Genomic DNA, 26,255 nt, shown 5'->3' with positions numbered 1-26,255 from the left:
CTATCTGAACATTAAATAATGATGTTTAAATCGTAAATATATGTAAATATACTTTGTTCTTGAGGCACATTGGTGTAATTGAAATGTGACCACCCAGTAGTCTAATTAGATGTGAATGAGAAGTCAAATCTAGACATGAAATTAAATAACCCACAAGGGCTTTTAAAACACAGTGTGAGTCGAAATTAGGCTTTTGTTGCTACAGTAAAGTATTCAAAATGCAGTTTCACTACGGCTTTATAATACCACTGAGAATGAAGATGTCAATGTGATATTAAGTGGTACTTTTGTCATGTTGTAATATGTCCATAATGGTGTTGTCTTACAAAGTAGGAATTTTCCCATAACCAGCGAAACACTGTATATATATTTATATATACACTTTAAAAAAATCTTTGCTGCTTTAAAATTTTTTGTTGAATCAACTCAGATTTACAAGTCATGTCAACTTACTATTATTTATCTTGACAAGAGATGAGTTGCTACAACTTATAAATAGAAGTTGACTTTTTTCAACTGTATTTTATAAGTTATAACAACTCATCTCTAGTCAAAATAAATAATAGTAAGTTGAAATGACATGTAAATCTGAGTTGATTGAACAAAAAACAAATTAAGGCATATATATACTAAATTACTACAGAAATATTTAAACTTGGAGGTACACAACTTCCTACCCGGGTTGACATCCTTAAGCCTCGAGTATAGTTCGGTTTTACGTGTAGGTGAGGGGCAGCGAACTGTGTAAGGCTGTGTGTTCGACTTTGCACGCTCCCGTATGTAAAAAAAAATAACTACGCTTTAGACGAGATGTTAAAAGTGAGTTTCAAAACCTAGGGCCTTGCAACAGAAAAATACTGTACAGTCAAAAATACAGTAGGTACTGTTTAATTTTAAGCTGTATTTATAATGATTAAAATCTGATTTAAAAACACACTGCAACATAATTACAAGGCCTTCACCTCACTTACTGCCTTTTAAAGTAGAGGTATTCTCGGGTCCAAAAAAACGTACCCGACCTGAAATGACCCGAATCACTTTATACCTGAACCCGACGTGCAACCCAACTAGACCAGAATGTAAAAGGCACCGACGTGTGTGCAGTCTGCATCCCCGCATGCAGCAGTCAGACAGAAAGGAACCCGGCTGGTCTCGCAACCAATTTGGCGAGCTGCTCCGTTTGTTTTACTTTGTTATCTGATGATGACACAAAGGTAACCGCTAAAATGTACATTTAAAATTGACTGACATGTCTGTCTCAACGAAAATTAACCTGCCACCAGCCACACAATGTTGTAAGCGCTCTTGGCAAACAGAGGAGAGTTTTGAAAAGGACACTAAGGGACACACGCGAGAGAGTTCGGGTCTTCGGGTCTGTTTGAAAAAAAAAACACATTAATTTTAATTTACCCAAGACCCGATGCCGCTATTACTATACCCGACCCGTGTCGGAGGCACACGTGAAAGTTTTAGACCCGGGTCTCGGGTTGGACCTCGGGTTTTCGGCTCTAAGTGGACCTGTGAAGACCTCTATTCTAAAGCCCTATACTGTGCTCCAGTTATTTGTTTGATGTCAACCATACTACCTAGACAAACAAGGCGCTCCATCTGTAAGCAGTTTCCAAACTATAGCAGATGTTTAGGGCTCTATTGAGAGCATCACTCTTCTTGTGTATTTGTAAGCAGTGCGGGCTATGCGTTGGGCCTACAGCAGTCACTTAAGTACCAGAGGAGAGCTTGTTTTGGTTTAAGCAGCTGTGTTATTGCACTCGAGTCAGGTTATGTCGGGTCGTCTTCTGATCTTTTGAGATTAACTGAGCTAGGCTAAGTGTACTTTTGGGTAGAGATATAGTGTTTGATTAGAGCACTAACTTACGTATCGATATAGCATGACTGAGAAATCTTTTTTGGAGAGTGGGAGGGGAAACCGGGGCTAATCAAAGTTTTTACTCTATATTTATTTTGGTAGGAAACCGACCTATACAAATTATGAATTTAGACGAATAAACAAATATGAAAAATACAACAATTAATGAAACGCCAAAACATAAAAAATAACAAACTCCTGTTTTCATTTATAAATAAATGAAGTTTTGTCATGAAGACTATTCAATCGTTTTACTTCTACCTTCATTATATGAAGAGCTCAGATGCAAAACCCAAAGTGCTTCTGACATGTTTTCTTGGAATTTAACATTTTTTATCAGGCTCTTATGTTTAGGTTCAGTAATTTAATTTTAATAGCAATGAAAAGGTAAAAGTCAGTAATTAAAATGTTTTTTTTACAAATATCACTTTAGTCATTTCTAAATTGGTATTTTGGGTCAGTGACAAAAATGGCTTGGCAAGAATATTTTCAAAAACTTGTTTCAATTTCAATGCACATACTGTATTTATGTTTCTTGAACTTATGTTAATTTTATGCAATAAAAAATATTTTTGCACCATTTTTATGGTCTAAAAAGACTAAATTGACCTGAAAATGTCAAATGGTGTAACCGCCAATTTCTCCAAAGAATGAGAAATATTAAATATATTAATGTAAACATAATAATAAAAAAAATATATATATATATATATATATAATTTTATTAGTTATTTCTAAATGTACATTTTAATGCGTTTTTGTAATATTTGTCCTGGCATTTGCTGAAAACAGCTCTGTTTTCTAATTAATCTTTGACAAATGATGTAAAAATGTATGTAAAAAATCATATTACAATAAATTAGATGATTATCTTTCATTCCACATTTTTTTATGAATACATTTATATTTTTATTTAAAATAAATACTAGTTACACCAATTGACACAGACCGGTTACACCACAATGACATTTCTGCAATTATCCCCCCAAATATTCTTTCAAAATTAAACAAAACCAGAAATTTTAGACTTGGTCCTCAAAAAAGAGAATGTATGCAAGTAATTTGCAAATTCATTTTGAAATTTTAACCCTTTTACATTTAACTAAACCATACAGACATAGGGATACAGTCATTTACCCATTCAACAAATTATTTCACGGCAAAGCCCTCTAAGTACAAAAGTCTCCAGTCACTCTTCACTGTCCTTTCTGTATAAAGGTAAAAGGCTCCAAAGGCTTTTAATAATTACAAGAATATTAAAATTCAAATGGGTGTTCCAGTATATTATATAATATGCATCTAATGACACAATTGCCTATTTAATAAAACATTTATGTGAGTGACAAGAAAAAACTCTTCATAATGATCTTGTCACGTACTCTAACTCTACTAATACAAATGATAACTAGGAAACAGGATTCTATATATATATACTCTGGAACTTTATTCAATACACAACGATGACGAGGAACAGCTTCAAACACACATGCACATTCAACGACTGACCAGGGAAAGACACATGAGGGCAGAATATAAAGGGTGAGCAAACTAATAAAACACAGGAGTAAGAACTTAACTATAATGAACCACAGGTGTGACTAATAATGATAAAATGAGATAACAAATGAACTAAACAAGATGATTAACAATGAACAGAAATAAATGAAACACAAAAACCCTGACAGTACGCCCCCCCCTCCCAAGGCGCGTCTCGCGCCGTAACTAAAACAACACCGAAGTGGAGGGAGGGAGGGAGTCTAAAACAAAAATGTCCAAAAATAAAGGAGGGATTAGGAAGGGGTCTGGACCAGGCCCCAGAGACCGAACGGGATGAAGCCCCAGGGTGGAGTCGCTGGTGGGAGGAGCCAGGGTGGAGTATTGTTCTTACTACCCACCCTGGGGACGGACAACGGCGATGACGGCACTTGGAGGATCCAGGGTGGAGCCGCGCGAGCAGAGAACCCGGGGGGAGCCGAGGAACCGGAGGGGCGGGGCAGAGCTGGTGGGTCTCCTGACCGAGATGTAGGAGGTGGAACGGAGCTACGAGGCGGAGCCAGAGCAGAGGAACCCAAAGGTGAACGTCCGTAGGAGGGAGGAGCCCAACGAGCTGGAAGGGTGGAGTGAGGGACACTTGGGGAGCGAGGAAAACCCAGAGGCGAGGACGGGACGACGACCGACCAGGGCGAAGCCGGAGTGGTGACGATGCCTGGTGACGTCGCTGTAGAGACGGGAGCCGACGAAGGGGAGGGAGGAGAGACCTGAAGTGATGCCACTGGTCCGAAGGGACGAGGCGACCTCTTGGTCTCAGGGAGCGGAGGCGGAGAACTGGAGAGCTCCCCAAAAGCAGCTGGCAGAGAGGCACGCCACGGATCAGTCGAACCAGCGGCACTGACGCGCTGAGGATGAGCAGGGGCGTGTCGTTGTGATGGCTGCAGGTGCTTCAGACTGGCTGAGGTAGGCAGAGGAGGCGGGAGTGGGAGGTTGGGCGGGTCCAACTGTGACGAGGAGGAGCTGGACAGAACCAGCGGAGCTGACGAAGAAAGGGAAATGTCCATAGCACAGTCCAAAAAAATTTCCCCAAGAGACGTAATATGCTCACCCTCAGCAGCGTGGAGGTGGATGTCTTCCTCGACATCCTCAGCAGCTCCCGCGGCGAATCCCAGACAACTCGGCTCTCGCACCTGGTCGGGGGAGGGATCCGAGATCTCATCGACGTTGGGCTAAGGGGTTCGCTCTGGCTCACTGGTCGCATTGCCTTTCTCCGCCCGCGTTGGGCTCGAGGTCCATGGAGGGTGTTGGCGTGCCGGTCTTTGGGAGTGAAGTGGGGCTGGCGGCAAACTCCCCATCGGCGGGGCCGACGGTGAATGGGGAGTTGTTGTGGAACAGCACCCACTCCACATAAGCGGCGAAGTTGTTCTTTGGACCGCCCGCTGGAAGGCGTGCCTTTGACTGCGCGCTCAGGCTGGTCAAAAGAAAGACACAGAGCGCGCTATCAGGGTAGTGAGTCAGGCACGCCAGGTCTAAAAAGTCCTTGATGTGAACTTCCAGCGGACAATGTCCCTGCTCCAGACATAGAATTTTCACAGCCGGGATATCCATGATAAACTAAACTAAAAACCGAAACTGTGAAACGCAAAAACAAAAAACTAGCTGGAAACAGGAGGGAACACTAAACGCCACGTAAAACTTTTAGGTCAGTCGTTCTGTCACGTACTCTAACTCTACTAATACAAATGATAACTAGGAAACAGGATTCTATATATATATACTCTGGAACTTTATTCAATACACAACGATGACGAGGAACAGCTTCAAACACACATGCACATTCAACGACTGACCAGGGAAAGACACATGAGGGCAGAATATAAAGGGTGAGCAAACTAATAAAACACAGGAGTAAGAACTTAACTATAATGAACCACAGGTGTGACTAATAATGATAAAATGAGATAACAAATGAACTAAACAAGATGATTAACAATGAACAGAAATAAATGAAACACAAAAACCCTGACACATCTTTATAATGGCTCTGTATTATTAAATGTTACCATTGGATCAAGCTAACTCTACTGGGAGAGATTCCATGGATTACGCTGCATAGAAAATCTAAATGAGAACATTTAATAGCCATTTGACATCTCGTTTCAGTTTCCTTTCAGGAGTTAATGCATAAAAAATATATTTTTTAATAAAATATGTGACCATGTCTTTGGGTAAAGTCTCATAATTATGGGAATAGGAGTATTAAAGTTGTTGATTTCAATCTTTGACATGACCTTACTGAGTCTTAAAGATATCAAGGTTATATTTTCACAGAATGTTCTTTACATTATGTATGAAGATTTTATGTAGAAAAAGTAAATTACAAAAAAAAAGGACTTCAGCTGGGTTTTTACAGATTGGGTCACTTAGAAATAAATGAAATTATTAACTACGAACATGTAAAATGTTAGCAAATATGGCTACTGGTACTACTCACCATCTCCTAAACCACAAGAACAAATCACAACACAAATGTCTATATCAGTGCTTCCTCTGTAGAGTCACAATAACCAATTCTCTCCCCTTGCCCAATCAGAACGGGATGAATAGCACCTGGGATCACCACAAATAGCCCAACACCCAAATGCACCAGTGCGACCCCTTATTTCCCCCACGCTGTCTGGCTCAGAAATGAAAACAGCCCTTTAGGAAGTGAAGGACATGCGGGTGGGTGCAGCTGGATAAGCAAATGTTACATTAACTCCAGCTTCTCTGATCATGGTAGAGTCAACCAAAAATAACATGTCAATACTACCACAAGGCATTTCAAGCCATTAAAAAATCATTATAGTTGCATAGTGCATGCCACAATCATTTAACTGAATACATTTTTTTTAAAGCGAGAATGAACATTTAGTCACTTCAGTTTTGGTTTAACACGATTTCGTAAAGAATTTGCAGACACCCTTACCATAAAAAACCCAAACAGTTTAGATCGCAGGAGGAATTGTTTTCATTTCAGCAGTGTTTTGTTTGAGGCATACTGTGTTGTTTTAAATAATTTATGATGAGCAATTGAAATTTTTACCATCAAGGTTAGATAATCCTTTATATTTAAAAATGCATTTCAGGTTTTTTATTACAGTGTTTACAGTCTGTTACTGTTTTTTCTATCATTCCACCAGATAAATAAGAAATATAGAGACAAGCATTCCTCAACGAGCTCGCGTAACCCATCAAGATTTACGTTTAAGCGCAGTGGAGTTCATTCCCCGAACAGTTCATAAACAAACAGAAACAGGTGCTAACAAGATGGAGAATTTTGCACAGTCGGTGGTTTGGGAGCTGCACAGCCTCTCACCCCAACTTTTCTTTTTAATGACGGGCGTCTGAGAAAGCCCAACAATAAGTTATTCTTCTCTCACTGCTAGTGAACATGCCCTAGCAGAGCTCAATGAAATCGTATGGTGGTGATAAAATATCACAGCTCACATAAATAACATTTTAATGAGCCCCCGCACCCTTCAATTTAATGGTGACTGTAGGTTTTCCAGTCTGGCGTTCACTGGGGCCACCACATGTGGCCTGCAGGTGGGCCAGTCAGACATAGTCTACTGCCACGAAATTATTCCAAGCACCTTTGATTCTTAAATCATCCAGGACTACCGTTGGACAGGCCATTTACTTCTTTCTCTGTTCACCTTCAAATTCTTTCTCACCCTTTCACCATCTCACACACCAGAAAAAAGCGTGTGTGGTGTGCAGTCATGGTAAATTGAACCCGATTCGAGAGCAGAAATAACAGGATGTGTTCCTTAATTGTTTCCAAAGCACATTCAGCCATTATTAGCATGAAAGAGAAATCCTTGTATGCATAATCCTCATTATCCTCCTCCAATCCTAATTAACATGAAATTTAGCAGTGTTGAAATGGCCCATATGGACCCAGTTTGGTGGAGCTTTAAAAAAATGTCTGTTATGTAAAAATAGAAGAATGAGTAATAGTTAAATAAAACATTTTAAAAGACAGCACAACATTTTATAGGCCTCTTTAAAAGCTTTAATAAACTAGATAATTTCTTAACAACGTTGAAGAAAGAAAAACTTCACAGTACAAAAACAACTAAGTTCCACATAGTAATTATATGTTGTGCTCGTTGTTTTTACAGTAATTAAAAAGTGCCAATTTGTGAAAAGAAGAAAGGGAGATAAAAATAGATGAAGTTATACAAGGCATCACATAGGAGGTACTGTACCAGTGCTGCTGTGGTGTTACAAATACATGACCAATGGAGTAAATAAGTGGTCTTAAAAAGTTCGTCCATCCCAAGATTAAGATGTATTCATCTTGAGGTACAGTTTTTGGATAGCTTGCAAGAGGAACTAGGATAAAATCCTGGCCATAAATACACTTGTGTTTATCTTTACAGTTTTATCTATAACTGAATAGATGATGGATGGATGAATGGATGGATGGATGGGCGGGCGGGCAGACAGATGGATAGACCGACAGACAGATAGCATCAGAATGTAAAGTGCATGTGTACAAATGGACAGATGGATGGATACAGTTTTAACTTCATTTAGATACAGAGAGTTTAATCTGTAACTGGATGGATGCATGAATGGACAGATGGACAGACTAAATGACAGACAAAATCCTGATCATAAATACAGTTTTATTTTAATTTAGAGAGAATTTAGAGAGAGTCATTATCTGAATGGATGGATCCATAGATGGATGGATGGATAGAAAGATTGATAGAGGGATGTATGGAGAGTTGGACAGACAAAATCCTGATCATAAATACAGTTTAATCTTAATTTAGAGAGAATTTAGAGAGAATCTTTATCTGAATGGATGAGTAATAGATGGATTGATGGAGGGATTGATGGATAGACAGTTGGAAAGACAAAATCCTAAACATAAATACAGTTTTATCTTAATTTAGAGAGAATCTTTATCTGAATGGATGATGGACAGATGAAGGGAGGGATGGATAGATTGATTGATGGAGGGATGGATAGACAGTTGGACAGACAAAATCCTAATCATAAATACAGTTTAATCTTAATCTAGAGAGAATTTAGAGAGAAACTTTATCTGAATGGATGAATGCATAGATGAATGGAGGGGGGATGGATGAATAGATTGGTGGAGGGATGGATGGATAGACAGACAAAATCCTAATCATAAATACAGTTTTATCTTAATTTAGAGAGAATTTAGAGAGAAACTTTATCTGAATGGATGAATGCATAGATGAATGGAGGGGGGATGGATGAATAGATTGGTGGAGGGATGGATGGATAGACAGACAAAATCCTAATCATAAATACAGTTTAATCTTAATCTAGAGAGAATTTAGAGAGAAACTTTATCTGAATGGATGAATGCATAGATGAATGGAGGGGGGATGGATGAATAGATTGGTGGAGGGATGGATGGATAGACAGACAAAATCCTAATCATAAATACAGTTTAATCTTAATCTAGAGAGAATTTAGAGAGAAACTTTATCTGAATGGATGAATGCATAGATGAATGGAGGGGGGATGGATGAATAGATTGGTGGAGGGATGGATGGATAGACAGACAAAATCCTAATCATAAATACAGTTTTATCTTAATTTAGAGAGAATTTAGAGAGAATCTTTATCTGAATGGATGAATGGATAGATAGATAGATAGATAGATAGATAGATAGATAGATAGATAGATAGATAGATAGATAGATAGATAGATAGATAGATAGATAGATAGATAGATAGATAGATAGATAGATAGATAGATAGATGAAGAGAGGGATGGATGAACAGATTGACAAAGGGATAGATGGATAGACAGTTGGACAGACAAAATCATAAATATAAATACAGGTTTATCTTAATTTAGAGAGAATTTAGAGAGAATCTTTATCTGAATGGATGAATGGATAGATGAATGGAGGGATGGATAGATTGATGGAGGGATGGATGGATAGAAAGTTGGACAGACAAAATCCTGATCATAAATACAGTTTTATCTTAATTTAGAGAGAATTTAGAGAGAATCTTTATCTGAATGGATGAATGGATAGATTGATAGAGGGATGGATAGTTGATGGAGGGATAAATGGATGGATAGACAGTTGGACAGACAAAATCCTGATCATACATACAGTTTTTCTTAATTTAGAGAGAATTTAGAGAGAATCTTTAGCTGAATGGATGGATGGTTGGTAGATTGATAAAGGAATGGATGATAAATTGATGGATGGATAGATTGATGGAGGGATGAATGGATGGATAGACAGTTGGACAGACAAAATCCTGATCATAAATACAGTTTTTCTTAATTTAGAGAGAATTTAGAGAGAATCTCAACTGGATGGATGGTTGGTAGATTGATGGAGGGATGGAAAGATTGATGGAGGGATGGATGATATATTGATGGAGGGATGGATGATATATTGATGGATTGATAGATTGATGGAGGGATGAATGGATGGATAGACAGTTGGACAGAAAAGTTCCTGATCATAAATACAGTTTTATCTTAATATATAGAAAATCTTTATCTGAATGGATAGATAAAGGGAGGGATGGATAGATTGATGGAGGGATGGATAAATAGACAGTTGGACAGACAAAATCCTAATCATTAATACAGGTTTATCTTAATTTAGAGAGAATTTAGAGAGAATCTTTATCTGAATGGATGAATGGATAGATGAATGGAGGGATGGATAGATTGATGGAGGGATGGATGGATAGAAAGTTGGACAGACAAAATCCTGATCATAAATACAGTTTTATCTTAATTTAGAGAGAATTTAGAGAGAATCTTTAACTGAATGGATGAATGGGTAGATTGATGGATGGATAGATTGATGGAGGGATAGATTGATGGAGGGATGAATGGATGGATAGACAGTTGGACAGACAAAATCCTTATCATACATACAGTTTTTATTAATTTTGAGAGAATTTAGAGAGAATCTTTAACTGAATGGATGGATGGTTGGTAGATTGATGGATGACGGAGGGATGGATGGATATATTGATGGATGGAAAGATTGATGGAGGGATTAATGGATAGACAGTTGGACAGGCAAATTCCTGATCATAAATACAGTTTTATCTTAATTTATAGAGAATCTTTATCTGAATGGATGGATAGATGAAAAGAGGAATGAATGGATGGATAAACAGACAAAGGGACAGACAGATAGTTTCTTAATCTATAGTGCATGTGTCAGTACCAATGGTTGGATGGACAGCCAGATAAAAAGATAAAGAGACAGAATGCTTCTGAATCTAAAATGCAAGTTTCAGTACTAATGGATAAATTAATGGATTAATACAGATGTATCTTAATTTAGAGAGTTTAGCATCGAACTAGATGGATGGACAGACAGACAGATAAAATCCTTTAACTAAATGGATGGATGGATAAACAGACAGACAGACACAGACACTTCTGAATCTATAGTGCATGTGTCAGTACCAATGGATGGATGTATTGATGGACAGACAAACATAGAAAGACAGACACAGACAAAATATTGATCATAAATACAGCTTTAACTTAATTTAGAGAGAATCTTTAACTGGATGGATGCATGGATGCATAGGTTGATTAACACACAACTAGATATATAGATAGACAGAAAGACAGACAGACAGACAGACAGATAGATAGATGTAAAGCTTCTGAATCTACAGTGCATGTGTCAGTAGCAATGGCTTCCTTGAAGATTATCTATTAAGTATGTCTGTGTTGAGCTGTCTGAAGGCCAGCTGTCAGGGAGATCAGGCTTGAGCTCAGGGTTTATGTGCTGACAGAAGAGAATGTAATGAGGAAAATTGCAACAAGAGCCGTCAAAAGGTCAGCAGGTGAGATGGGGGAGTGCAAAGAGCGTAGACCTCAGCGGGGTCAACGATAGACTGGAAAGCCTCATGAAACAAGCCGGTCTTTTCATGGCTCTGAATGATTGCTCAAGGGCTCCATTATTTAAGGCCACTTAACACTTAAAACCATTTAGTTTCTGTAATTTGTCAGTGTGTGTGGGGTGCTAAAGTCAAGGAGTGGTGCAGAGGTTTTGACATCCTAAACTGCTGCTTTATTCACTGGACAACAAATGTTTGTTCTGTACTTGGAAACTGTGGTATGACCCTGCGTGTTTCAGCTTACCACAATTTATTCAGTCTCATTCAACACGATTCAAAGGAAAAAAAGCCTGTTGATATTATATTCATTCAGGACTTAATAGCCCATTAGGCAAAAGTGAGAGCAACAGGTTATTTCTCTTCTTGTCTTTCTAACTCAATATATTCACATCCGAGCACCTGGTCTTTTTCGTAAGGAGTTGAAAGTTGAACAGCAACTAAAACATACATTTATAAAGAAATTGTGGAAGTGTGTGTCGATTGTTCCATTGCAGGAACTCCAGATCGACAGGTAGATTAATTTTCTAGCTTACTAGCCCTCCTCCAGTGACATTTATCCAAGGTGAATACAAATGAAAGGACGCTTTTGATCTCTCACAACACTTGCAAAGCACCCCACAAGTACAGGTGTATGAGTTCTTAGCTCAGACCAGAAAAACTGGTGTGCTGGCATGACAAGTGGTACAATGAAAAAAATGTGACTATTTCTCCTTTGTATGAGAAATATGAATGGATTTCAAATTATTGAAGGATTTCAAAACAAGTACTGGCAAATATAATATTGGGAATTCATGGATGTTGTTTGGCTATGGTTGACCAAATTAAAGACGGTACCAAATGGGAAGTGGTGTAACTGTGGGTTCACACCAGATGCGAGTTTAACGATTTGCGCGAGTAGATTACATACAAAGTCAATGCAAAGACGTGATTAGAAGCGTCCTTGAGTGAGGCGATGCGGATGATGCGATATGGGCAGCGCGTTTGCTGTGAAAACACGCGCTATTCACCTCAAACGCGTCTTCGCCCAAGTTGAAAATATTAACGCGATGCCCGGTGTTTGGGGTGTACTTAGCATAATACCGAACACGGAAGAGGGGCTATTCGTGCGTAGTTGGACGCTTGAACATTTTGAGTTTACTCCATTCATTCGCACGTGAAATTCTCGTCATTCGTGACATTCACACGTAAATTTGTGCCATGGGAGGGGCTAATATAGCTCAAATTGAGTAAACTTACCAGATTGTTCGACCTTCTCACTCTTCTAAACAAGATCCTTTTAATTCCTGTAAAAGTATGAAGATGTCTCGTGTAGTGATGATGATTGTGCTCCATTGTTGTTATGTTTTTCTGCCTCCGCTCACTTCCTGTCTTTACGTCAATGCTAGAGCAAGCTCCTGATTGGTTAACGCTGCATGAAAATCCGCCAACGTTTAGATTTTTCAACTCGCGCAATTTCGCGCATTCCGCACTATCTGTGTCCTGCCTTCTGCGCAAAAATAACTGTCTGCAATTGATTCTGAATCGCAAGACTCCGATTCTGTGTTTCATGCGCAGCTAGTGCGTGTACTACAGGTCTGTGATCAGTAGGAAGTCCTTATCAATCTAAAATCATTATAAGTCTGAGTCGTTTACAACATGCATTTAAAAAAGCAACACTCGTCAAACACAATCATTCAAAATATTCTTTATTATCATGAAAATAGTAAACTATTTGAAGAACAGCGATGTAAATATGCTTATAGACATTTCCTGGAATAGCGTTTGTAATGGTTCTTCTTTTGTGGCACAAATGGAGTTTCTGCACAAGAGCGCCCTCTGGCTTTTGGATGTGGTGGCATTTCACTGTAATTGATTAGAATTTATTCATTCAGAAAATGTGCATTTGCACGATTAATCGTTACAGCCTTACTATTCGCATCTTTGCATTGACTTAACATGAAAATCACGTGCTTGCTGTCTCTTCCGCGTCTGGTGTGAACGCACCATAATACTTACATATTGTAAGCATGAGAAAGCTGGCAAGATATGGTTTGCATGGCAGTTGTGAGCACACCTTCACCCTTCATACAGGGCATCCAAGTTTTGCAGATTTTGGAAAAAAGATGAAAATGTAAATCAACAGCAGGTCATCTATATCCATTTTTGTGCCTGTAACACTGCAGTGTACAGTATTTGAAGAAATCCATCTAGAAATGGCTCATCTATGTCATATATATCTCTACATTATAAAATGGGATACGGGAGAAGAGAGCAGATGGTACTTGATCGATACAATTTACATATCAGACATCAAATATATTTTGTGATGTGTAAACATCTTTGCTAAAAATATTCTCTGATGTGTATACTTTCAATGACTTTATTCAGCCGGCAAAAAGTTGTCAGCTGGAGAGGATCACACCCACCACAAGATGAGAAATGTTTGCCTGTTTTCCATTGACCCTTCTCAACTCAATCTGGGGGTTTTGAAGCCTCTCACGGAGACATCTGTCTGCGAACAGATCACTTGGAAACATTTTCCAGATTTTAAATATAAATGACACCCGCTTCTAATAAAAGTAAATCTCTTATTGATTCCTGCACGCAGTTCGCATGAGCAAGCATATTTGAGAGGCGGCGGACGACGCATTTAAAGTGCCCTGCATGCGGCAGCGCTGCCCCATCCGAGCCATGCACTACGGCTTTTCGGGGAGACGCTCGATGCTTTAAGCAGGACTTAGGAGGCTTTGTATTGATTAGCAAGAGCTCTGCCTCCATAAAATCAAGATGTTCACAGACACGGCAGGGATTTGCTGCAAGCCATCACAACTATGAAGGCCGTGTGGCGTTGTTTACTAAAGAAACAGTTCAGATAAAAAATCTAATTTTGATATTCTTAATTCGCTCCCGTGACTTTAAAAACTTGAAAGATATTTTTAACTTTGAATGTAGTGCACAAGTCACAGGAATAATTTGTTTTGTCCTTTTTGAAGCTCCTGGCACCTGTTCACTTTTATTATATGAAAGAATCAGATCAAAGATAAACATTTTCTTTGGTTTTTGGTGTTTGTACAGACAAATTTACCTAACTTATTTTTTAACTCATTCCCCGCCAGCCATTTTTTGAATAGTTGCCCCCAGCATTTTTTTTGTGATTACCACAAAAGTTTCACAAAATGCCTTCCAGGAAAATTTTCTTCTAAAAATATATAAACATATTTTCTCTGCTTATAAACTCTTAAATATTGGTGTTTTTCTAAAAATATTAAAAAAAAATTTTTAGCAAAAAGCTGAAATAATTGCATTTTTGTGAAGGAATTTTGTTAGAGATCAGATTCAGAACAATAATCAAAACATGCACAGAGTTTAAAATTAGTAAATAACGTTTTGTCTTCAGTTTTTTCATAAATTGGATTATCCATAAAGTGGATAATCGTGGTATTGCAGATTAACATAAAAATTAATTCAACACCTTTTTTATGCAAACTTTTTCTCTTAATTGACGAGATAACTCGTCAATGGCGGGAAAGAGTTAAGAAAACAAAATACTTTGCTAGATACACATTTATTTAAAGTAAAAAAACAACAGCTTTCATAGCACATGTACAGGCCACGTGTAGTGGCTGTTTATACTTTGTTTTGGATGTTATTTTTTATGAAGGAGAGCATTTTAACTTTAACTCACTTCCTGTCACGTCCTGTCTGACTACATTGGCTTCCTTGAGCCCGTGGACTCGTCACCTGTCAGGGATGTCAAGTCCCCTGACACTTCCTCAGATTTGGATAGCACAGACGCACAGCAGGACATCACAAATATCAAATGTCAAAGAAGCAAGTACAGAGTTTGACTCATCCTCTGATGTGGCATAGTGGTACTTTTTTATATATGAGGAAAGATATGGTATATATAGGTGGTGCCTGACTAGATAGATAGATAGATAGATAGATAGATAGATAGATAGATAGATAGATAGATAGATAGATAGATAGATAGATAGATAGATAGATAGATAGATAGATAGATAGATAGATAGATAGATAGATAGATAGAGCTTCCATGTAAAACTTCATTGACAGTTTGACGTATCGGACTAAAGAAAGTACCTGTGCAGAAATTCAAAGCTAGAACTGACACAGAACCTAAATCATCCTGCCTCACCTCACAGGAAAAGAAAGCGAGAAAAACAAGAGTTAGATGGTGTTAAAACAAAAGCGGCGATGTCACGCAGACCACCTTCCAAAGCATCTCATTAGAGCCTCTTTTTTTTAAACGTAGACCTTCTTCACCCCAAAGCAAAGTCTCGGCTTCAAGAATCAATCTACACTCCCCCTATCTGCTACACCACATTTTCCCAAGCAAGACCCCAGACAGAGATGGATGTTGTTCTCAGCCAGACACAAGCTTTCAGAGCAGCAGGGGATGAGGTAGACTACAGCTCTATCTGAAAAAGCCCTAAATACATATTAAGTGCTTTCTCGCTATCTGCATCACTCTCCCCATACAGCCCTTGGTCACAATGCTGTTAGAATCCATCAGGAGCTCTTCACTTACACGGCATTAGAATCTGAGGCTTTTCTCTATACAAAAAAATCAGACTGCTGAGAGTAATCGTGTTTACTTGAATGGAAAAGTTTTCTTTAATGTGATTTTTATTGGTGTTCGGCTGTACGGCGTTTCGATGAATGATTCTGATATGCAGCCAACATCATTTCAATCCGGTTTATGTAGTTGGATACAAAACATTTTGATGAGAGGAAGACTAACTGACATATGATTTCTTTTCCGTTACATTTACGCCACAAAAAAACTTAAAATCAAACGTTTGCAATGATGTGAATAGACTGACGTGTCTGATACACTACCGATCAAAAGTTAAAGGGACATTCCACTTTTTTGAAAATATGCTAATTTTCCAGCTCCCCTAGAGTTAAACATTTCCTTTTTACCGTTTTGAAATCCATTCAGCTGATATCCGGGTCTGGCGCTAGCACTTTTAGCATAGCTTAGCACAATCCATTGAATCTGATTAGACCATTAGCATTGCGCTAAAAATAACCAACGGAAATAGTCCCCTGCATTGAAAGTAACCAAGGGGACTATTTTCTATTTTTAGAAAATCGCAACTTTTCATTTTATGTCTGTCTTAGTACACAATGTAACTACAGAAGAGTCAAGTTTTAAATAGGAAAAATATTGAAACGCTATGGTTATTTTATGGCGCGATGCTAATGGTCTAGTCGGGTTCGGTGTATTGTGCTAGGCTATGCTGGAAGTGCTGGCGCCAGACCCGGAGATCAGCTGGGTGGTTTCCAAAACGGTAAGAATCAAATGTTTAACTCTAGGGGAGCTAGAAAATGAGCATATCTTCAAAAAAAGTGGAGTGTCCCTTTAAAGACGTTCATTTTTTTATTGAATGTAAGTTTGTACTGCTATTATAGGGATGCGTTTCCAAATCTGGAACAGTTTTGGCTGTACAAACTTAGACACCAAACTTAGCTCTGATCTGATTCTTTTTCATATAATAAAAGTTAATAGGTGCTAGGAGCTTCAAGCTTCAAAAAGGAAAAAATGATTAATGTGAATTGCAAAATACGACTCGTATCAAAGTCATAATTTTGAAAATACTATTTTTGATGTAATGAAAAAAAATTAGATAGATAGATAGATAAAAATATTGAAACTCTTTGGTTATTTTTTGCGTGATGCTAATGGTCTAATTAGATTCAATGGATTGTGCTAAGCTATGCTAAAAGTGGTAGCCCCAGACCAGGAGATTAGCTGAATGGATTCCCAAACGGTAAAAATCAAATGTTTAACTCTAGGGGAGCTGGAAAATGAGCATATTTTCAAAAAAAAAATGAAATGTCCCTTTAAAAACGTTATTTTTTTTATTGAATGTAAGTTTGTACTGCTATTATAGTGATGCGTTTCCAAATCTGGAACAGTTTTGGCTGTACAAACTTAGACACCAAAGAAAATGTTTAGCTCTGATCTTATTCTTTTTTATATAATAAAAGTTAACAGGTGCTAGTAGCTTCAAGCTTCAAAAAGGAAAAAAAATATTAATGTGAATTGCAAAATACGACTCGTATCAAAGTCATAATTTTGAAAATACTATTTTTGATGTAATCAAAAAAAATATTGAAGTATTTTTTTAAATAAATAAATAAATGGTTGGCACAGTATACAAAACTTTCATGTCTTCAGATAAAAAATGAGAAACTTTTGATCTGTAGTCTATTGAAAGTGTAGCAAACTTTATCCCTTATAAATAACACTCAGATATGTCAATTTACACTATCCCTGACATTTTTGTGCTGTTAATACCTCTTTAAATGATTGAAAGGAAAGGCAGGTGTTTCATAAAGTGATTGAATCATCTGCCTGTTTAGCATCCAAATCATTAATGGCCCATTAAGTATATTATGCCATAAGTCAAAAGACCACATATATAAAATTTAGTACAAGAACAAGGTCCCAATAGCAACGGACCGTATGGCAATCTTCAACAGCTTGACATAAATCGACCGCAACCACAAAATAATTTTTGTCCATACAATTTTAAAACAACCGTCAACCACAAACCTGCTCTTTACATCCGTAAACAATGTAAATCAAAAGCGAAGCATAAAACACACATCAGCGATACGACTGAAAGTCTCCTGAAATCCAGTTTAGTGTGTATCCTGTAATACATCACGACAGGAACACATCACTGCAGCTCATTCAGACATCCAGTAAACGAGTCACTCAAAGCGGTGAAATGAACCCTTCACTGGTAGCGTAATATCATTCGGTCACATAAAAATTATGAGCCAGTAAAACTGAGCCTAGAAACCATGGAAAATCATTTTCAGAAACACTGACAACTCATGATTCAGGCTGAAGAAACTTCTGCCATCACAATAATAAACTAAACTCCTGAAACAACAGTCCCAAAAACTGCATGGTGCTACCTTCTCCAATTCCCTTTTTTGTTGGAACATAAGGTCCACTGTTTTAAATATAAACAGGTCACCGTCCAAGTCTTTCCTAAGAATAACAACTGAAGTTCTGATGGGGTTATAAAGTTGACCCGCTCAGTAAGCAGTGGTGAAACTCGCGCCCTTATTTAGAATTTACAAAAAGAAGTATTTTATATGAACAAAGCTTATACACAGATCTGTCAGTGCATGGATTGTGATTAAAATGACAGCAAAAGCAGCGTAAAACGAGGCTTTGTGGTTTTAGGACTAAGTAAGCATTTCAGCCGGCATGGAGAGATGGTGTTAATCAACACTGACATGTGGACATATCATTGTTTCCAGCAAAGCACGAGCATTAAAACATTCTTTCACGTTCAATGAAAAGCAGACTCGCCTTTAAATATTTGTAACAAATATTTCAAAAACTCATTTTGAAAGCATCCACCAGAACAAAGGCAGTCTGTTACTGTAGTCATGCTCAAATCTGGCATTGTTACAGACTGAATGAGCTGTCATTACAATATTGTACATTCACACTAGTATAGTGATGGGAAAAATGTATGCAACAGATAACATTTGCCCATAAACTGATCAACTGAATTTCAGGGAAGTTACTTTATTCAGACCTAAAGGTTCTTAAGGATAATAACCATTAAAACACACTGCTTTTGTAATTAAATGGCCATTAGAAAGTAAGTAAGGAATAATGTATAGGCAGCCGGTTGTTATAGCAGAAATAAGACCCGCCTGTACATTATCCCGCTTATTGTAGCTATTTACCTCATAAGTAAGGTGAGGAACATTAAAGAGCACCAATTATCAGATTCACAATTTTACATTTCCTACACTGTAAAAATACTTTGCTGCCTTAAAAAGTTTTGTAAAATCAACTCAGATTTACAAGTCATGTCAACAGAGATGAGTTGTCATAACTTATAGTTGAGAAAAGTCTCACAGGAACTCAACTCAATCATCTCTAGTCAAGATAAATAATAGTAAGTTGAAATGACTTGTAAATCCGAGTTGATTCAACAAATTTTTTTATGGCAGCATAGTATTTTTTACAGTGTACGTGGGAATTAGTACATGTTAACGATATGCAAAAGGTACAAACCCCAAAATAAACAATGATGCGGAGTTATCGTTTCCAATGTAAATCACAAACACTCGGATTGTAGGCAAAAGTTTACACGACGTGGACACGACGTTCATTATCTTAATTCCACTTGCTTCTGACTGACAGCATGCAAGTAGTCTATGTTTTCATATTTAAAGAATTTACTACTGACTAAACCATGATTCAAACGCAAGTTTTGAGCAGTGCAGAGTGGCGCTTTTTGTTTGTTGTTGCTACACTCACAAATCCAGATATGGTTTTAATGTTTTAATATCCTCCTTACCAATCTGTTAAACCTGCTCAAGTTGATAGATCAACTTGGTCATCAGCATTCAACTGGATCAGATTCAGCTTGTATTGATAAGGTAGTAAAGATGATATTAAAGGAATATTCAATTTTCTTAAAAAAAAAAAAAATCCAGATAATTTACTCACCACCATGTCATCCAAAATGTTGATGTCTTTCTTTGTTCAGTCGAGAAGAAATTATGTTTGTTGAGGAAAACATTGCAGGATTTTTCTCATTTTAATGGACTTTAATAGACACCAACAATTAACACTTAACTCAACACGTAACAGTTTTTTTCAACGGAGTTTCAAAGGACTATAAACAATCCCAAACGAGGCATAAGGGTCTTATCTAGCAAAACAATTGTCATTTTTGACAAGAAAAACAACAAATACACACCTCCAAAGCACAACTTCTCGTCGAGATCCGGTCGTGATGCGCCAGCGCGACCCCACGCAATACGTCATGACGTCAAGAGGTCACAGAACACGAACGCGAAACTCCGCCCCAGTGTTTACAAGTGTGGAGAAAGAGGACCGTTCCTACGTTGTTGTATGTCAACTGATACTAATTAATGTCTTTGTGTCAGTTTTTGTTTAAAATGGTCCGCAAATGTGCATTTCATATATGTAACACGTGACCTCCCTACGTCACAACGCATTTACGTTAGGTCGTGCTGGACCGGATCTAGACGAGAAGTTGTGCTTTAAAAGTGTATATTTGTTATTTTTCTTGTTAAAAATGACAATCGTTTTGCTAGATAAGACACTTATGCCTCGTTTGGGATTGTTTATAGTCCTTTGAAACTCCGTTGAAAAAAACTAAAAGACCACGCGTCTCCCGGTTTATAGCCCACCCCTAGTACGGTATGTGGAAAATAAGTTTTTTGAACCATAAACAATGCAAACACATTGTATTATAACAAATACACAAAATAACATTGTTTTAGCAATGCAATAGTTGCTCTTTAAATATTGATAAGAAATATTTTGTTAGCTCATTTTAAAGAGCGCAGACCTTCCGCGAGAATGATCAAACGTCACAAACACGCCATTTGGATTAATAATTTGTAGATACAATCTCATATATGTTATTAAAAAACATAATTTAATGCAACACTCAATATGGTGGCTCTTTGTGACAGAAATTCAAAGAAGTGGATTTTTATTAGAAGTGGAGGTTTTTGCCATGCACTTAGAGGGTTTTGCAGTGAAAGACATTCAAATTTGTAAAATATCAATGAAATGACTAAAGTGACATTTGTGAAAATAAGGCATTTCATACTGACTTATAACTGACTTCATACTGACTGAAAACATTGTCATTACCATTAATGTTAAATTACTGAACCTAAACATGAGCCTGATGAGCCACTCATAATTTTTGCAACTGACCTCTTTATATATAATGACATTGTAACAAATATACCATAAAATAAATTGTAACTGAAACACACACACACACACACACACACACACACACACACACACACACACACACACACACACAACAACAACAATGTCGCTTAGGATGCTGCTACCTAGTCTCCTGAGGTTGCGTATAAATAGCACGAAGTGTAAAACTCGTGCAATACATACGCCAAATTCCACTTTGGCGTGCATATGATACGCAAGTCCTTCCCATTCACTTAAACGGGGCATCTTTTTTTGTCGTTTTATTTATTGTTTTCTCAATTTTTTTTGTTTTTTAAACCATTTTCGCTTGGGTTTAGGGTTAGAATTTAGATTTGCTAAATAAGGTTATTTAATATACAGGTTTCTCAATGTTTTTGTCCATATTTAAGCCATTGTCGCTTGGAGTTGGGGTTAGAATTGGGGTTTGGGTTAGGATGTCATTTTTATATAACAAAAAGTTGTTCTAACCCTAAACCCAAGCGAGAATGGTGAAAAATAGCAAAAAAATTGAGAAACGACAAAAAAAGATGCCCCGTTTAAGTGAATGGGAAGGACTTGCGTATCATATGCACGCCAAAGTGGAGTTTGGCGTGTGTGTTGCACGGGTTTTGCACTTCGTGCTATTTGTGCGCATTTTCAGGAGACTGGGCTGGATAAAAGCATCTGCGTAAATGTAATGTAATATGTAAAATACAGGTTATGGTGAAAACAGATTTGTTACTATATCTAACCAACCTCAGTTAACCCAGTTCTGATATAATAGCCCATGTTTTCATACAACAAAGTTGTTTAATTTTCTTCAGTAGCTAGGACAATGTCAATAAAACATCTCGTGTTACACATTCTCCTCCTCAGTGACTGGCATTGTTGTCACATGGACCTCGCCGGTCTGCCATCAAGGTTGTGCTTTCGGTATCCATGGCAACCATCCATTCTCAGACTGATGTGGTAGATAGGGCCACACACACTTGAATAAGTTAGCGCATCATTAATCTCGACCTGTATTCTCTTAGGCCAGCTGTTCCTCAAGCATGACTTGCTCTACAAGGGTAATACAGTGATAGCCAGTGCCCCGGTCACCTCCAAAAACTACCACAGCTGTTTTTTGGGAGGGAGTTGCACGCTAAATATATAGACAAGAGGGCTGGGACAGGCAAACCACAAATATATATTCAAGGGAATTCCCCAAGTGCTCCTCAAATGACTAAAGATGCCCACAAGCCTTTTAAAAAGAAATGTGTTTTGTATAGCACACTGGATAGTTATGATGTTATCTTTATATCTTATTTAGTTTTATTATATTATTTTCTGAACTAATGCATTCATGAACACTTAATACTCTTTAGGGCAGAAACAGTGTTAAATTTAAAATGCAGTTTAAATTAAACTAACCTGAAAGGTGCTAAGATTTACTTGAATATGTCCATAGACAGTGTTAAACCTGTGGTGTAATCTGAACCAGTCTCATTGCCTGAAGGAATCTCATCATACTCTTTTAGAATTCAGCACTTTTTTACTTTACATTCCCGAGCTACTTTGTCCTATGGGACATTAATGTCCGTACCTTTGCAGGAGGACTCGCGCACTTCTATGATCTAAAAGTAATTTAACCATCTGGACTAGGGTCACGTTTTTCCAGAAGTATGCTGGTGATATATTATACTTATGCACTAGTCGTAAAGTCGCACTATGTGCCTAAATGCAAAAAACGAAAGAAAATCAAACAATTCTATTATTTTCTTAGACTAAAGCAAATTCGGAAATCTAAATATCATCAAATACTCGGTTGGACAATGTGTTTTTTTGATGCATGGGTAAAACTGGTAATGTTATAGTCTTTGGACCCCTCCTGAAAGCCACAGCTCTACAGGTGAGCTACTGCTTCCAAGAATGCCAAAAGTGTTCAGAGTCATTAAGCAAATGCATTTGCTGCCCAAACTACTTTAAATGGTAATTTTGCCCCTTCAGATAAAGATCATACAGCAAATGACTAAAAATAATATATTTGACGATTGCCGCACGTGTTTGAGTGAATATGTCCAACATTTATGCTATTATGCTTAATGACCTGACACATTCAGTAGTGCATTAAATGTGACCTGATGCATAGAAAACAGCAGTGTGGTGGACTCGCTGCAGAGGTCAAAATGCTGGAAATCAATTATATGTTTTAGGCACACTGAAAAGTTTATAGCATACATCAATTGGTGGATGTTTTAAAGTAAAAAACATATATTTCAATATACAGTTATAAAACAGAGAAGTGCACACTATATGAACTTAATAAATACCAATAAATAAATAAATATAGTGTTTAAACTGCAATAAGCTTCAGCTGCATGCTAATATGGAATATTATTGAATATATTATGAATCAATTTATATGGAAAAAAGAAAGATTGTTGAAGCCTATAATAAAATAATCTGATAATGTGTCAAGTGATTGATTAAGACGTAACACTTTATTGCGCTTTATCTCAATGAAACAATGTGAATTTACTCTGATACAGCGCCACCATGCGGTACATAAGCTTATATTCGCAAAAGTTCTTCCACAAAACAAACAAACAAATATTTTGTCAAAATGTATTTCTCTATTAAAAAGAATATTATGTGGGTAAATAAGTTGTAATGCAAATAATTGTATGCAGAATAGTGTTTAGGCTGAACTAATGCTTGAAAATACAGCGTGCTAAAATAAACACTTGTCCTCGTGTACTAATGTATTGCAAAAAAATGGCAGATCAATCTTGCCATTTTACAAATAAATGAAATAGTACCGCTGCAGTCTCATATCACATCACATAAAGCTGTTATTTTTGCTTCATAGTTGAACGTTTTCCCGTTTTGACATTGAAGAGTGTAATAGAAAAAAAGCATAAAACGAGTCACTTACCAAAATAAGTCCCGCGATATTCCTCCTGTGCATCTAGATGAGAAGAAGCTAAGAGTCAACGAGTTCTGCCTGTAACGGGAATCGTAAACGTGTAAATCCCAAAATCTCTCCAGTCCGCAGTGGTCTTAGTCCGTGAGAGTGCAGGTTTCTCCCCCTCTATACCCCGCTGTAGAAGAGAGAGCATTCACACATGACCAAGTCTGCAACAAATCCCTCCACTACTTTCCCAAAAGTGAGACCGGGAGCGACAGGAAACGTGGAGCAGACCTGACGAGTTTAACTCACTATGTGTACAGTTTGTGTGTGAAGCGCGCCCGTCAGAGAGAGAGAGAGAGAGAGAGAGAGAGAGAGAGAGAGAGAGAGACAGAGAAACTGAGCGCCCCCGTGTCTACTCTGCGGCGCGACGCGACACTAGAGCGTTCCTGACGAGCGCATACTGATAACAGTTGGACGCGTTCTGTTTTGTCGCCGACGCTTATTTTAAAATTAACATTTGAATGAGAAGATGTGCCTATAAATCTATATTTTCTTTCTACTTTAATGATATTTTCTAATTAGTGTTTTTGAATCTATCTATCTATCTATCTATCTATCTATCTATCTATCTATATATCTATCTATCTATCTATCTATCTATCTATCTATCTATCTATCTATCTATCTATCTATCTATCTAAACTGTCAGAAATAAAGGTACAAAACTGTACCTTTTACCTTTTTTGTTAGAAAAAAAGTCAAAATATATACCCTAGCTGTCAGTGGGGCAGCACCCTTTAAAAAGGTAATTGTATGGACCATTAGTACAGATATGTAAACCTTTAGTACTAATATGTATCTTTGAGATACTAATATGTATTTTTGAGGTACTAATAAGCTCTCTTTGGTCCCAGTATGTACCTCTGAGGTACTAAAATTAAATCCTTAGGTACAAAGCTGAACTTTTTGAAACAGCCCCAGTGACAACAGAAAAGGTACAGTTTTGTACCTTTATTTCTGACAGTCTATCTATCTATCTATCTGTCTGTCTATCTATCTATCTATCTGTCTGTCTGTCTGTCTGTCTGTCTGTCTGTCTGTCTGTCCGTCTATCTATCTATCTATCTATCTATCTATCTATCTATCTATCTATCTATCTATCTATCTATCTATCTATCTATCTATCTATCTATCTATCTTTTGATCCATCCATCCATCGACACCCCCACCCCCATCCTTCCTCCATCCGTCCACCCACCCACCCACCCATTTACCCATCTATCCATTCATTTATCTATCGACCATTTACCCATCTATTGACACACCCACCCCATCCATCCATCCATTGACACACCACCCCTCATCTATCTATCTATCTATCTATCTATCTATCTATCTATCTATCTATCTATCTATCTATCTATCTATCTATCTATCTATCTATCTATCTATCTATCTATCTACCTATCCATCCATCCATCCATCCATCCATCCATCCATCCATCCATCCATCTATCCATTGACACACCAACCCTCTATCTATCTATCTATCTATCTATCTATCTATCTATCCATCCATCCATCCATCCATCCATCCATCCATCCATCCATCCATCCATCCATCCATCCATCCATCCATCCATCCATCCATCCATCCATCTATCTATCCATTGACACACCACCCCTCATCTATCCATCCATCCATCCATCCATCCATCTTTCTATCTATCCAACCCTCATCAATCCATCCATTCATCTGTCTATCCACCCATCCATCCACCCACCCACCCACCCATCCATCGACAAACCAACCCTCCATCTATCTATCCACCCATCCATCCATTCCATCTATCAATAGACATCCCCCCTCCATCCATCCATCCTTCCATCCATCTATCTATCTATCTATCCATCCACCCACCCATCCATCGACACACCCACCCCCATCCATCCATTCATCTATAGACACATTCACCCTCCATCCATTCATCTATCTATCCATCCATCCATTCATCTATCTATCCACCCATCCATTCCATTCATCCATAGACACATTCACCTGTCGATGTATGTACATACATACATACATACATACATACAGCGACACACCAAACCTCCATCTATCTATCTATCCATCCATCCATCATCATCCATCCACCCACCCACCCACCATCCATCCATCCATCCATCCATCCATCCATCCATCCATCCATCCACCCACCCATTCATCTCATCTAACACACATTATTTATGTACTGTCCCGTGGTTGGGTAACAACAACAACCCAGCATAGGTTTGCGATTATACATATAGGGGCGGTTTCCCGGACA

At 37.8% G+C, this 26,255-nt stretch overlaps 1 protein-coding gene across 3 annotated transcripts in view; it reads right to left on the bottom strand.

The window, feature by feature from the left end:
* Positions 1-24,266, bottom strand: part of sema5a (sema domain, seven thrombospondin repeats (type 1 and type 1-like), transmembrane domain (TM) and short cytoplasmic domain, (semaphorin) 5A) — a 163,181-nt gene extending 138,915 nt beyond the window's left edge. For 2 of the 3 annotated variants that reach the window (XM_055182136.2, XM_055182137.2), the window contains exon 1: positions 23,950-24,265. The gene's annotated coding sequence lies outside the window, so the exon portion shown is untranslated. Of the gene's footprint in view, positions 1-23,949 lie in introns of all 3 variants that reach the window. The other variant, XR_008638280.2, reaches the window with a different exon arrangement.
* Positions 24,267-26,255: the final 1,989 nt, after the last annotated feature.

Source organism: Misgurnus anguillicaudatus, chromosome 25 (assembly GCF_027580225.2).
Source record: "Misgurnus anguillicaudatus chromosome 25, ASM2758022v2, whole genome shotgun sequence".
Taxonomy (NCBI): Eukaryota; Metazoa; Chordata; class Actinopteri; order Cypriniformes; family Cobitidae; genus Misgurnus; species Misgurnus anguillicaudatus.
The sequence above is the reverse complement of the archived record's forward strand: the minus strand, read 5'-3'. Positions and strand labels throughout refer to the sequence as shown.